This window comes from Orcinus orca, chromosome X (genome assembly GCF_937001465.1).
Source record: "Orcinus orca chromosome X, mOrcOrc1.1, whole genome shotgun sequence".
NCBI lineage: Eukaryota > Metazoa > Chordata > Mammalia > Artiodactyla > Delphinidae > Orcinus > Orcinus orca.
In genome coordinates this window covers 73,163,384-73,175,447 of record NC_064580.1, presented here as the reverse complement: position 1 = coordinate 73,175,447, position 12,064 = coordinate 73,163,384, and the positions used below count along the sequence as shown (strand labels likewise).

The 12,064-nt window shown below is 38.6% G+C and overlaps 1 protein-coding gene across 9 annotated transcripts in view; it reads left to right on the top strand.

The window, feature by feature from the left end:
* RPS6KA6 (ribosomal protein S6 kinase A6) overlaps positions 1 to 12,064 on the top strand; it is a 171,512-nt gene that overhangs the window by 37,795 nt on the left and 121,653 nt on the right. The window contains exon 1 of one of the 9 annotated variants that reach the window (XM_033404045.2): positions 10,549 to 10,695. The exons of 7 other annotated variants lie outside the window; for them this stretch is intronic. The gene's annotated coding sequence lies outside the window, so the exon portion shown is untranslated. One more of the 9 variants, XM_033404043.2, reaches the window with a different exon arrangement.

The following is a 12,064-nucleotide window of genomic DNA, read 5'->3' as shown; positions in this document are numbered from 1 at the left end:
CTTAGGATGCTTTGTATTTCTGCGGTGTCTGTTGTAACTTCTTTCTCATTTCAAATTTTATTGATTTGAGTTCTCTCCCTCTTTTTCTTGATGAGTCTGGCTAATGGTTTATCAATTTGGTTTATCTTCTCAAAGAACAAGCTTTTAGGTTTATTGATCTTTGCTATTGTTTTCTTTGTTTCCATTTCATTTATCTCTGCTCTGATCTCTATGATTTCTTTCTTTCTGCTAACTTTGGGTTTTGTTTGTTCTTCTTTCTCTAGTTCTCTTAGGTGTAAGGTTAGACTGAGATTTTTCTTGTTTCTTGAGGTAGGCTTGTATAGTGATAAACTTCCCTCTTAGAACTGCTTTTGCTGCATCCCATAGGTTTGGGATCGTCGTGTTTTCATCGTCATTTGTCTCTAGGTATCTTTTGATTTCCTCTTTGATTTCTTCAGTGATCTCTTGGTTATTTAGTAACGTATTGTTTAACCTCCATATGTTTGTGTTTGTTATGTCTTTTTTCTCTGTAATTGATTTCTAATCTCATGGCGTTGTGGTCAGAAAAGATGCTTGATATGATTTCAATTTTCTTAACTTTACTGAGGCTTGATTTGTGACCCAAGATGTGATCTATCCTGGAGAATGTTCTGTGCGCACTTGAGAAGAAAATGTAACCTGCTGTTTTTGGATGGTATGTCCTATAGATATGAATTAAATCTATCTCGTCTATTGTGTCATTTAAAGCTTCTGTTTCCATATTTATTTTCATTTTGGATGATCTGTCCATTGGTGTAAGGGAGGTGTTAAAGTCCCCCGCTATTATTATGTTACTGTTGATATCCCCTTTTATAGCTGTTTGCAGTTGCCTTATGTATTGTGGTGCTCCTGTGTTGGGTGCATATATATTTATAATTGTTACATCCTCTTCTTGAATTGATCCCTTGATCATTATGTAGTGTCCTTCCTTGTCTCTTGTAACATTCTTTATTTTAATGTCTATTTTATCTTATATGAGTATTGCTACTCAGCTTTCCTTTGATTTCCATTTGCATGGAATATCTTTTTCCATCCCCTCCCTTTTAGTCTGTATGTGTCCCTATGTCTGAAGTGGGTCTCTTGTAGACAGCATATAGATGGTTATTGTTTTTCTATCCATTAAGCCAGCCTGTGTCTTTTGGTTGGAGCATTTAATCCATTCATGTTTAATGTAATTATTGATATGTATGTTCCTATGACAATTTTCTTGTTTGTTGTGGGTTTGTTTTTGTAGGTCCTTTTCTTCTCTTGTGTTTCCCACTTAGAGAAGTTCCTTTAGCATTTGTTGTAGAGCTGGTTTGGTGGTGCTGAATTCTCTTAGCTTTTGCTTGTGTGTAAAGCTTTTGATTTCTCCATCGAATCTGAATGAGATCCTTGCCAGGTAGAGTAATGTTGGTTGTAGGTTCTTCCCTTTCATCACTTTAAGTATATCATGTCACTCTCCTCTGGCTTGTACAGTTTGTGCTGAGAAATCAGCTGCTAACATTATGGGAGTTACCTTGTGTGAGTTTTGTTGTTTTTCCCTTGCTGCTTTCCATAAGTTTTCTTTGTCTTTAATATTTGCCAATTTAATTACTATGTGTCTCGGTGTGTTTCTCCTTGGGCTCCTCCTGTATGGGACTCTCTGCATTTCCTGGACTTTGGTGGCTATTTGCTTTCCCATGTTAGGGAAGTTTTTGACTATAATCTCTTCAAATATTTTCTCGGGTCCTTTCTCTCTCTCTTCTCCTTCTGGGACCACTATAATGCGAATGTTGTTGTGGTTAATTTTGTCGCAGAGGTCTCTTAGGCTGTCTTCATTTCTTTTCATTCTTTTCTCTTTATTCTGTTCCACAGCAGTGAATTCCACCATTCTGTCTTCCAGGTCACTTATCTGTTCTTCTGTCTCAGTAATTGTTCTATTGCTTCCTTCTAGTGTAGTTTTCATTTCAGTTATTGTATTGTTCATCTCTGTTTGTTTGTTCTTTAATTCTTCTAGGTCTTTGTTAAACATTTCTTGCATCTTCTCGATCTTTGCCTCCATTGTTTTTCCGAGGTCCTGGATCATCTTCACTATCATTATTCTGAATTCATTTTCTGGAAGGTTGCCTATCTCCACTTCATTTAGTTGTTTTTCTGGAGTTTTATCTTGTTCCTTCATCTGGTACCTAGCCCTCTGCCTTTTCATCTTGTCTACCTTTATGTGAATGTGGTTTTTCTTCCACAGGCTGCAGGATTGTAGTTCTTCTTGTTTCTGCTGTCTGCCCTCTGGTGGATGAGGCTATCTAAGAGGCTTGTGCAAGTTTCCTGATGGGAGGGACTGGTGGTGGGTAGAGCTGACTGTTGCTCTCCTGGGCAGAGCTCAGTAAACCTTGAATCTACTTGACTGCTGATGAGTGGGTCTGGGTTCCCTCCCTGTTGGTTGTTTGGCCTGAGGCAACCCAACACTGGAGCCTACCTGGGCTCTTTGGTGGGGCTAATGGCTGACTCTGGGAGGACTCACACCAAGGAATATTTCCCAGAGCTTCTGCTGCCAGTGTCCTTGTCCCCACGGTGAGCCACAGCCATCCCCCACCTCTGCAGGAGACCCTCCAACACTAGCAGTTTGGTGTGTTTCAGTGTCCCCTGGGGTCACTGCTCCTTCCCCTGGGTCCCGATGCGCACACTACTTTCTGTGTGCCTTCCAAGAGTGGAGTCTCTGTTTCCCCCAGTCCTGTTGAAGTCCTGCAATCAAATCCCAGTAGCCTTCAAAGTCTGATTCTCTAGGAATTCCTCCTCCTGTTGCTGGACCTCCAGGTTGGGAAGCCTGACATGGGGCTCAGATCCTTCAGTCCAGTGGGTGGACTTTTGTGGTATAAGTGTTCTCCAGTCTGTGAGTCACCAACCCACCAGTTATGGGATTTGATTTTACTGTGATTGCACCCCTCCTACCATCTCATTCTGGCTTCTCCTTTGTTTTTGGATGTGGGGTATCTTTTTTGGTGAGTTCCAGTGTCTTCGTTTTGATGATTGTCCAGCAGCTAGTTGTGATTCTGGTGTTCTCAGAAGACGGAGTGAGAGCACGTTCTTTTACTCCCCCATCTTGGTTTCTAATCCTAAGTGTTTCTCAACCATATAAATTTATCTTCCCCCTTTTTAATATTTTCATATATAGGATTTGTTTTTATTTATTTATTTATTTTTTGTTGTGGTTGTCTATTCCAATGTGATGCTGGCAGCTGTGTGTTTTTTTGTGGGTGGCTTTGTTTTTTTTTATTTTTTTACATAATGGTCGATTGTAGAGACTGCTGTATGATGCATAGATTCTTTGAAACAGTATTCTTTAAATTTGAAGTTTACCTATTGCCTATCCTGGCCTGATGCTGCTTTGTGATTGAGTGTTTTAGATAACCAGTCTGCTCCATTGAAATTATTGTCACTTTAGACTTTCATGGCCATTTGATTTCCTCAATTAAAACAAGCAAAATTAAATAAAATGCTTCCCACACTCCATATATATAGCATATGATTGGCAAAGCTGAATTATAGTTAATACAATTTTAATATGTCTAGATTTGTTATGAGGAATTTGTCCATCTCCCTGAGGGCTGAAGACAGGCTTCACATTTGGTAAGCATTCAGTAATAGGTCACTGATAAAACATACCTGATATCATATTTCACCATTTGGTCCCATAATTCTCCAAACACTCTCCAGGTTAGAAAAAATACATTATGATTTTTCATTAGTAGATGACTGAAATGAGTTAATTTTTTACATTGTCAAAATAAGCATAGGTATCATATTTGGTAGATTATGACCCATTTATATTTAATTTTGTGTGTGTGTGTGTGTGTGTTGCAAAGAGTGGCTATATCTTTTTTTTAACAACTTTATTGAAGTATAATTGCTTTACAATGTTGTATTAGTTTCTGCTTTATAACAAACTGAATCAGCTGTACATATATCCCCATGTCTCCTCCCTCTTGCGTCTTCCTCCCACCCTCCCTATCCCAGCCTTCTAGGTGGTCACAAAGCACTGAGCTGATCTCCCTGTGCTATGTAGCTGCTTCCCACTAGCTATCTTGTTTACATTTGATAGTATATATATATATATATATATATATATATATATATATATATATATATATATATATACACACATGTCCATGACACTCTCTCACTTCGTTTCAGCTTACCCTTCCACCTCCCCATGTCCTCAATTACATTCACTACATCTGTGTCTTTATTCCTGTCTGGACTCTAAGTTTTTCAGAACCATTTATTTTCTTTTTTAGATTCCATATATATGTGTAAACATAAGGTATTTGTTTTTCTCTTTCTGACTTCACTCTTCATGACAGACTCTAGGTCCATCCACCTCACTACAAATAACTCAATTTCATTTCTCTTTTCGGCTGAGTAATATTCTATTGTATATATGTTCCACATCTTCTTAATTCAGTCATCTGTTGATGGACACTTAGGTTGCTAACATGTCCTGGCTATTGTAAATAGAGCTGCAATGAACACTGTGATACATGACATTTTTTGAATTATGATTTTCTCAGGGTATATGCCCAGTAGTGGGATTGCTGGGTCGTATGGTAGTTCTATTTTTAGTTTTTTAAGGAACTTCCATACTGTTCTCCATAGTGGCTGTATCAATTTACATTCCCATCAATAGTGCAAGATGGTTCCCTTTTCTCCACATCCTCTCCAGCATTTATTATTTGTAGAGCTTTTGATGATGGACATCTGACTGGTGTGAGGTGATACCTCATTGTAGTTTTGATTTGCATTTCTCTACTGATTAGTGATGTTGAGCATCCGTTCATGTGTTTGTTGACAATCTGTATATGTTCTTTGGAGAAATGTCTATTTAGGTCTTCAATCAATTTTTGGATTGGGTTGTTTGTTTTCTTGATATTGAGCTACATGTGCTGCTTGTAAATTTTTGAGATTACTAATTTGTCTGTTGCTTCATTTGCCAATATTTTCTCCCATTCTGAGGGTTGACTTTTTGTCTTGTTTATGTTTTCCTTTACTGTGCAAAAGCTTTTAAGTTTCATTAAGTACCATTTGTTTACTTTTGTTTTTATTTCCATTTCTCTAGGAGTTGGGTCAAAAAGGATCTTGCTGTGATTTATGTCAGAGAGTGTTCTGCCTATGTTTTCCTCTAAGAGTTTTATAGTGTCTGGTCTTACATTTAGGTCTTTAATACATTTTGAGTTTATTTTTGTGTATGGTGGTAGGGAGTGTTCTAATTTCATTCTTTTATATGTAACTGTCCAGTTTTCCCAGCACCACTTATTGAAGAGGCTGTCTATTCTTCATTGGATATTCTTGCCCCCTTTTTCAAAAATAAGGTTACCATATGTGATGGGGTTTATCTCTGGGCTTTCTATCCTGTTCCATTGATCTATATTTCTGTTTTTGTGCCAGTACCATACTGTCTTGATTACTGTAGCTTTGTAATATAGTCTAAAGTCTGGGAGCCTGATTCCTCCAGCTCCGTTTTTCTTTCTCAAGATTGCTTTCACTATTTCGGGTTTTTTGTGTTTGCATACAAATTGTGGATTTTTTTGTTCTACTTCTGTGAAAAATGCCATTGGTAGTTTGATAGGGAGTACATTGAATCTGTAGATTGCTTTGGGTAGTACAGTCATTTCCACAATATTGATTCTCCTAATCCAAGAACGTGGTATATCTCTCCATCTGTTTGTGTCATCTTTAAGTTGTTTCATCATTGTCCTATAGTTTTCTAAATAGAGGTCTCTTGTCTCCTTACGTAGGTTTAGTCCTAGCTATTTTATTCTTTTTGTTGCAATGGTAAATGGGAGTGTTTCCTTAATTTCCTTTCAGGTTTTTCATCATGAATGTATAGGAATGCAAGAGATTTCTGTGCATTAATTTTGTATCCTGCTACTTTACCAAATTCATTGATTAGGCCTAGTAGATTTCTGGAGCACCTTTAGGATTCTCTATGTATAGTATCATGTCAGCTTCAAACAGTGACAGTTTTTCTTCTGCTTTTCCGATTTGGATTCCTTTTATTTCTTTTCCTTGTCTGATCACTGTGGCTAAAACTTCCAAAACTATGTTAATTAATAGTGGTGAGAGTGGACAACCTTGTCTTTTTCCTGATCTTAGAAGAAACAGTTTCAGTTTTTGACCATTGAGAATGATGTTGGCTGTGGGTTTGTCATATATGGCCTTTATTATGTTGAGGTAAGTTCCCTCTATGCCTACTTTCTGTGGGGTTCTTATCATAAATGGGTGTTGAATTTTGTCCAAAGCTTTTTTTCCATCTATTGAGATGGTCATATGGTTTTTCTCCTTGAATTAGTTAATATGTTGTATCACTTTGATTGATTTGAATATGTTGTAGAATCCTTGCATTCCTGGGATACACCCCACTTGATCATGGTGTATGATCCTCTTAATGTGCTGGGGATTCTGTTTGCTAGTATTTTGCTGAGGATTTTTGCATCTATGTTCATCAGTGTTATTGGCCTTTAGTTTTCTTTCTTTGTGACATCTTTTTCTGGTTTTGTTATCACGGTGATGGTGGCCTCCTAGAATGAGTTTGGGAGTGTTTCTCCCTCTGGTATATTTTGGAAGATTTTGAGAAGGATAGGTTTTAGCTGTTCTCTAAATGTTTGATAGAATTTTCTTGTGAAGCCATCTGGTCCTGGGATTTTGTTTCTTGGAAGGTTTTTAATCACAGTCCCAATTTCAGTGCTTGTGATTGGTCTGTTCATATTTTCTATTTCTTCCTGGTTCAGTCTCAGAAGGTTGTGGTTTTTAAAAATTTGTCCATTTCTTCCAGGTTGTCCATTTTATTTGCATAGAGTTGCTTGTAGTAATCTCTCATGATCCTTTGTATTTGTGCCATGGCAGTTGTTACTTCTCGTTTTTTATTTCTAATTGTATTGATTTGAGTCTTCTCCCTTTTTTTCTTGATGAGTCTGGATAATGGTTTATCAATTTTGTTTATCTTCTCAAAGAACCAGCATTTAGTTTTATTGATCTTTGCTATTGTTTCCTTCATTTCTTTTTCATTTATTTCTGATGTGATCTTTATGATTTCTTTCCTTCTGCTAACTTTGGGTTTTTTTTTTCTCCTTTCTCTAGTTGCTTTAGGTGTAATGTTTGGTTGTTTATTTGAAATGTTTCTTGTTTCTTGAGGTAGGATTGTATTGCTGTAAACTTCCCTCTTAGAACTGCTTTTGGTGAATCCCATAGGTTTTGGGTCATCCTGTTTTCATTGTCAATTGTTTCTAGGTATTTTTTTTCCTCTTTGATTTCTTCAGTGATCTCTTGGTTATTTAGTAGTGGATTGTTTGGCCTCCATGTGTTTGTATTTTTTACAGTTTTTTTCCTGCAATTGATCCTAGTCTCATAGTGTTATGGTCGGAAAAAATACTTGATAGAAATTCAGTTTTCTTTAATTTACCAAGGCTTTATTTGTGACCCAAGATATGATCTATCTTGGAGAATGTTCCATGAGTACTTGAGAAGAAAGTGTATTCTCTTGTTTTTGGATAAAATGTCTTATATGTGTGTGTATATATATATATATATAAATTAAGTCCATCTTGTATAATTCAAAGCTTGTGTTTCCTTATTTTTTTCATTTTGGATGATCTGTCCATTGGTGAAAGTGGGGTGTTAAAGTCCCCTTCTATGCTTGTGTTATTGTCAATTTCCCCTTTTAAGGCTCTTAGCATTTTTCTTATGTATTGAGGTGCTCCTATGTTGGGTGCATAAATATTTACAATTGTTATATCTTTTTCTTGGATTGATCCCTTGATCATTAGGTAGTGTCCTTCTTTGTCTCTTGTAATAGTCTTTATTTTAAAGTCCAGTTTTTCTGACATGAGAATTGCTACACTAGCTTTCTTTTGATTTCCATTTGCATGGAATAACTTTTTCCATCCCTTCACTTTTAGTCTGTATGTGTCCCTAGATCTAAAGTGGGCCTCTTGTAGACAGCATACATACGGGTCTTGTTTTTTATCCACTTGTCCAGTTTATGTCTTTTGGTTGGAGCATTTAATCCATTTACGTTTAAGGTAGTTACCAATATGTATGTTCCTATTACCATTTTCTTAATTGTTTTGGTTTATTGTCGGTCTTTTCCTTCTGTTATGTTTCCTGCCTAGAGAAGTTCCTTTAGCATTTGTTGTAAAGCTGGTTTGGTGCTGCTGAATTCTCTTAGCTTTTGCTTGTTTGTCAAAGTTTTAATTTTTCCTTCGAATCTGAATGAGAACCTTGCTGGGTAATCTTGGTTTATGTTTTTCCCTTTCATCACTTTAAATATGTCCTGACTTTCCCTTCTGCCTTGAAGAGTTTCTGCTGAAAGTTCAGTAGCTAACCTTATGGGGATTCCCTTGTATGTTACTTTTTGTTTTTCTTTTGCTGCTTTTAATATGTTTTCTTTGTATTTAATTTTTGATACTTTGTTTAATATGTGTGTTGGCTTGTTTCTCCTTAGATTTATCCTGTATGGGACTCGCTGCACTTCCTGGACTTGATTGACTATTTCCTTTCCCATTTTAAGGAAGTTTTCAACTATAATCTCTTCAAATAATTTCTCAGTACCTTTCTTTTTCTCTTCCTCTTCTGGGACCCCGATAATTAGAATGTTGGTGCATTTAATGTTGTCCCAGAGGTCTCTGAGACTGTCCTCAATTATTTTTTTTCTTTTTTTCCTTTGTTTGCTCTGCAGTAGTTATTTCCACTGTTTTATCTTCCAAGTCACTTATCCGTTCTTCTGCCTCAGTTACTCTGCTGTCAATTTCTTCTAGAGAATTTTAAATTTAATTTATTGTGTTGCTCATTATTGTTTGTTTGCTCTTTAGTTCTTCTCAGTTCTTTCTAAACGTTTCTTGTAGCTTCTTCATTGTATTTCTAAGATTTTGGATCATCTTTTCTATCATTACTCTGTTTTTTTCCGGGTAGAGTGTCTATTTCCTCTTCATTTGTTTGGTCTGGTGGGTTTTTACCTTGCTCCTTCATCTGCTGTGTATTTCTGTGTCTTCTCATTTTGCTTACCTTACTGTGTTTGGGGTCTCCCTTTTGCAGACTGCAGGTTCGTAGTTCCCTTTGTTTTTGGTGTCTGCTCCTAGTGGCTAAGGTTGGTTCAGTGGGTTGTGTAGGCTCCCTGGTGGAGGGGACTGGTGCCTGTGTTATGGTGCATGCGGCTGGATCTTGTCTTTCTTGTGGGAAGGACCATGTCCGGTGGTTTATCTTTGGGGTGTCTGTAACCTTATTTTGATTTTAGGCAGCCTCTCTGCTAATGGGTGTGGGTTTGTTCCTGTCTTGCTAGTTGTTTTGCATAGCTTGTCCAGCACTGTAGCTTGCTGGTCATTGAGTAGAACTGGGTCTTAGCATTGAGATGGAGAGCTCTGGGAGAGCTTTCACCATTTGATATTACATAGACCTGGGAGGTTTCTGGTGGACCAATGTCCTGCAATCGGCTCTCCACCTCAGACTCACAGGCCTGACACCTGGCTGGAGCACCAAGACCCTGTCAGCCACACGGCTCAGAAGAAAATGGAGAAAAAAGAAAGAAAGAAAGAAAAACATACAATATAATACAATACAATAAAGTTATTAAAATAAAAATTTTAAATAATTATTAAAATTAAAAGAAATGTAAAACATAATTAAAAAAACGGACAGACAGAACCCTTGGACAAATGGTTAAAGCAAAGGTATACAGAGAAAATCACACAAAGAAGCATACACATACACCATCACAAAAAGGGAAAAAGGAAAAAAAATAGCTATATATAAAAACATTTTAAAAGGAAGAGAGCAACCAAATCAATAACCAAATCTACCAATGATAATAAACTCTAAATACTAAACTAAGATAAACATAAAACCAGAAAGAAATTAGATGCAGAAAGCAAACCCCAAGTCTACAGTTGCTCCCAAAGTGCACTGCCTCAATTTTAGGATGATTTGTTGTCTATTCAGGTATCCCAGAGATGCAGGGTACATCAAGTTGATTGTGGAGATTTAATCTGCTGCTCCTGAGGCTGCTGGGAGAAATTTCCCTTTCTCTTCTTTGTTCACAGAGCTCCTGGGGTTCAGCTTTGGATTTGGCCCTGCCTCTGTGTGTAGGTCCACTGAGGGCGTCTGTTCTTCTCTCAGACAGGATGGGGTTAAAGTACCAGGTGATTAGAGGCTCTGGCTCACACAGGTCGGGGGAAAGGCGGGGTGTGGAATGCAGGGTGAGCCTGCGGAGGCAGAGGCTGGAGTAACGTTGCAACAGCCTGAGGTGCGCTGTGTGTTCTCCCAGGGAAGTTGTTCCTGGCTCATGGGATCCTGGCAGTGATGGGCTGCACATGCTCCTGGGAGGTGAAGTGTGGATAGTGACCTGTGCTTGCACACAGGCTTCTTGGTGGCTGCAGCAGCAGCCTTAGTGTGTCATGCCTGTCTCTGGTGTCTGCACTGATAGCCGTGGCTCATGCCCATCTCTGGAGATCATTTAAGCAGTACTCTGAATCCCCTCTTCTCTTACACCCCGAAACAATGGTCTCTTGCCTCTTAGGCAGTTCCAGACTTTTTCCCGGTCTCCCTCCTGGCGAGCTGTGGCACACTAGCCACTTCAGGGTGTGTTCACGCAGCCAACCACAGTCGTCTCCCTGGGATCTGACCTCGGAAGCTGGAGCCTCAGCTTCCAGCCCCCACCCGTCCTGGCAGGTGAGCAGAGAAGCCTCTCAGGCTGGTGAGTACTGGTCGGCACTGATCCTCTGTGCAGGAATCTCTCTGCTTTGCCCTCTGCACCCCTGTTGCTGCACTCTCCGCCATGGCTCTGAAGCTTCCCCCCCATCACACCCTGTCTTTGCCAGTGAAGGAGCTTCCTATTGTGTGGAAACTTTTCCTCCTTCACAGCTCCCTCCCAGAGGTGCAGGTCCTGTCCCTATTCTTTTGTCTCTGTTTTTTCTTTTGCCCTTCCCAGGTATGTGGGGAGTTTCTTGCCTTTTGGGAAATCTGCGGTCTTCTGCCAGCGTTCAGTAGGTGTTCTGTAAGAGTTGTTCCACATGTAGATGTATTTCTGATGTATTTGTGGGGAGGAAGGTGATCTCCACGTCTTACTCCTCCACCATCTTGAAGGTCTCCCCTATATTTACTTTTAAAGTTTGTATGGAATGGTTATCATTCCCTGAAATAAAATACATATTTTTAATGCTACCAGTGTTTTAGAAATTTTAAAAGAAGATTTTGTATATTTTATTAGCACAAGGTCAGCAATATTTTAGTCTCTAATTTGATTTATATTTTTATTATCCAGAAATGTAAATGTAACTTTTAACTGAAAATATATATTCAAAAAATAAAACTGATTTCCTGACATTTTTAAGCCATCAGTTTCGAATTTTAGAAACCATTCTTGACGTGTATCTCTCATAAGAATTTTTTAAAAAATAGTCTCACAAGGGTGTTTTACTTAAACTTTTGTGTAGCCATAAGTAGGGAGTATTTTAAGATGGAGGGTCTGCTCCTTATATGGTGTTTTTCGTTCCACTATTTGTCTTTCCATTTTGATGGACATTTAGCCTTTCTCTGCTTCAGTATTTTTCTTCCCTTTCAAAGTTGATGCTTGCTTCTGCTTTTTATTCACTCACCCTGTTTAGAAAGTAATTGGGGGACTTCCCTGGTGGCACAGTGGTTAAGAATACGCCTGCCAATGCAGGGGACACGGGTTCGATCCCTGGTCCGGGAAGATCCCACATGCCACGGAGCATCTAAGCCCGTGTGCCACAACTATTGAGTCTGCACTCTAGAGCCTGTGAGCCACAACTACTGAGCCCGCGTGCCACAACTACTGAAGCCCACGCACCTAGAGCCCATGCTCCTCAACAAGAGAAGCCACCACAATGAGAAGCCTGCGCACCACAACAAAGAGTTGCCCCTGCTCACCACAACTAGAGAAAGCCCGCGTGCCACAGTGAAGACCCAATGCAACCAAAAATAAATAAATAAATAAATAATTCTTTAAAAATTAATAATAATTGGAACCCTTCTACTACAGATTTGCAAAACAATTATTGTTCAGTTAAATGTTGGT